The sequence below is a fragment of the Enhydra lutris genome, unplaced genomic scaffold (assembly GCF_002288905.1).
Source record: "Enhydra lutris kenyoni isolate GAN:26980312 unplaced genomic scaffold, ASM228890v2 scaffoldscaffold83, whole genome shotgun sequence".
In the NCBI taxonomy this organism is placed as follows: Eukaryota; Metazoa; Chordata; class Mammalia; order Carnivora; family Mustelidae; genus Enhydra; species Enhydra lutris.
Window position 1 is genome coordinate 5,312,611 of NW_019154167.1, and position 3,009 is coordinate 5,315,619.

The following is a 3,009-nucleotide window of genomic DNA, read 5'->3' on the forward strand; positions in this document are numbered from 1 at the left end:
GACAGCAAAACAAAATACAGGGTTACCCAGAAGGGCAGAAAATCTAGGTTTCCCAGAGTGGGAGAGAAGAAACATTCAACAACCAACAAATACTAATTGAGTGCCTATTATGTACCAGGCACTGTTCTAGGACCACCCCCTGCCAAAAAAGGAAGCAAAGCAAAACAAAACAAAATGAGACAGAAGCAGAAAATGCAAATTCTGAGGGAGAGAACCAGGGCAACTTAGGAGGAAGGCTGAGGGAACAGAGAAGCCTTAGATGATGTGCTCTGCCTTAGGCCTCCTCTTTGGCCTCCTCACCAAAATCCTCCTCTTCTTCTGTGGTGGCATCCTGGTACTGCTGGTACTCAGAGACAAGGTCGTTCATGTTGCTCTCAGCTTCAGTGAATTCCATCTCGTCCATGCCCTCACCTGTGTACCAGTGGAGGAAGGCCTTGGCTGGAACATGGCCATGAACTTCTCTGAGATGCTCTTGAAGATCTCCCAGATGACTCTGCTATTTCCAATGAAGGTGATTGCCATCTTGAGGCCATGGGGTGGGATATCTCAGACAGCTGTTTTAACACTGTTGGGGGATCCAGTACACAAAGTAGCTGCTGTTCTTGTTTTGCGCATTGAGCGTCTGCTCATCTTCCTCCTTCATGGACATCTGCCCACGGAAGACAGCAACCACAGTGAAATAATGGCATAGCAGGCGTCCCGGGCAGCATCATGTTCTTGGCATCAAAGACCTGCTCATTAATTTCAGGCACAGTGAGCGCCCAATACCGCTGGCTTCCAAGGCTGGTCAGAGGTGCAAAGCCAGACATGAAGAAGTGAAGATGTGGGAAACACACCATGTTGACTGTTAGCTTGTGGAGGTCAGCATTGAGCTGACCAGGGAAGCGGAGGAGTTGCCAATCATTTTGTTACTGAGTGCACTTTACTAATCAAGACCATTAACCCAGTGTCTGAGGTGCAGTTTATAAATGTTTTTTCCCTTTTTAAAAACACAACACTTAGTGTTTTTTTCATTTAGAAATTGTTTTTTAAAAGAGGAAGTATTTTAAATTTCAATAATGTGGCTTAGAAACAACAGAGTATAATTAAAAAAGGAAAAATGTGGGGAGCATGTATTGTTAGCCTCAGGAAGATTATAGCATTTAGAACCCTGGAGACATCAAGACAAGCGGAAGGAAAAAAAAAAATCTAGAGAAATTCCAGAGTGAGCTGCTGATCAGGAGATAACAGAGTTGTCTCACTGATTAATTAAACTTCCCTAAAAGAAGTACCTTGGTAAAAGTGTTGGTCATAATGATAGGTAACCTGCATAGCTGTTAGGATCAAAGGTGATAAAATATATATTTGCTTAATGTGACCCTGTACATATCACTTTCTTTTCCTCTAGATCATCTGCTCCAAGGGTAACACCTGAGCTTCTGCCTGAACCCCACTTCCCCTTAGAGATCAGCCAACAGATGTGGTCTGACACCCAAGTCTCTTTGCATAAAGGCCGTATTTCATTTCCTCAGTTATCTTTATCACCCAGAGGGGTTGCTGAGTGAATACCTGAGGGGCCACAATGGCAGGGGGTTTGTGATCCAACCATTTCTCCATCCCTGGAAGCCCATCTTCAAAAAGGGAGGCTGCTCTGTGTCACCTAGGGAGGGTTAGGGATGAAACTTCATTCCCATCTCCACTGATCTAAAGAGGTAACTTAAGTAGGCTTTGTCAGTCTGAGCCTGGACACCTGTGAAGCAGGACTCACCATACCTTTGTACAGAACTGTTTCAAAGAGTAAATGAGAAAAGTTGCCTATATTATATGCATGTAGTGGGACTTCAGGGGCCCTTTAAATGTTGAGCTAGAACAGTTGGTGCTGGCTGAGCCTCAAGGCTAAGGTAGGCACCGTGAAAAGTTGTTTCTCTTAATGAGATTACAGAAAGGTAGAGGAGGGAAGCAATTATCTCTCTGATATGCCTTGAGTCAAAGTTTTGAACATAGAGATTCTCTACTTTCTTGGGCAATTCAGAATCACATAAGAGCTGTTTAACATTGTGCCCCTGAGGAGACCTTAAAGCAGTTCCCCATGCTAGGAAGACAGGCTTGTCTTTGACTCACCTGGTGAGCTCAGTGGAGGATGGCACTAGGGCAGCAAGCTGTTGTGTTTATTAACTGTTATGTCTGGCCTACTCTATATTTTAACATATTTATAGGAAAATTCTGGACCCGTCATGCAGTCGCCAGGGCAAACATCCTCAGATCATGCATTATCCAATAACACCACACTAGGATTTCTGCCATCTGCTGCCTCCCCGAGAGGCAAAAAATCCACAAAGCCTAGCTTTTTTTTTTTTTTTTTTGACATGTAATTATCTGTTTTTCCATTCACTAACTAAATATATTGAGCTCAAAACCCATGCTCTTCCACGGGAGATGTCTCACTAACTCTTCAGTGGAAGTAAGATGGTAAGAAGGAAAGTCAGTATATGGGGAAATTCAAGAGTTAAATCAGAGAAGAAATGACTCTTCACATGAACTTTTACACTTTCAGGGAACTGGAGATTTTTAAAATCCCTCCTTGGACCCCTCATCCCCATACAGTCACAAGTCTCCCTCACACTCTCTCTCCCCCCTCAAAATAAAATTTCCAGAGTTTTTTTTTTTTTTTTTTAACATTCCCTGTTAACATTTTTCATCTCCTACAGTGTTGGTTTGAAACCCTCCCAGGAGCTTCCCTGATGTTTTCTGAAACTGGACCCTGTACTTCGAAGGCAGGGAGAGACTGAAGAAAGAGGCAGGCCACTCCAGGTTGGTAAGTGGCAGTTTTAATAAGTAAAGGGAACTTACATATAAAGCTTGTCTTGGGCAACAGCAAGATGAAGGGTTCCCTGCGCCAGCCCTCCAAATCTTTAAAGTTTTTATAAAGAGGCCCTAACCGGGCTCAGTCATGTATACTGTACAGGTGTTTTCAATACCACATCAACATCTCAACACTATGTTCTTGGGGCAGCCCCTGGGAACAGGAAA

General features: G+C 43.6%; 1 pseudogene; it reads right to left on the reverse strand.

Moving 5' to 3' along the window:
- Window positions 1-274: 274 nt before the first annotated feature.
- LOC111161290 lies at window positions 275-905 on the reverse strand (annotated as a pseudogene).
- Between the last annotated feature and the right edge of the window lie 2,104 nt (window positions 906-3,009).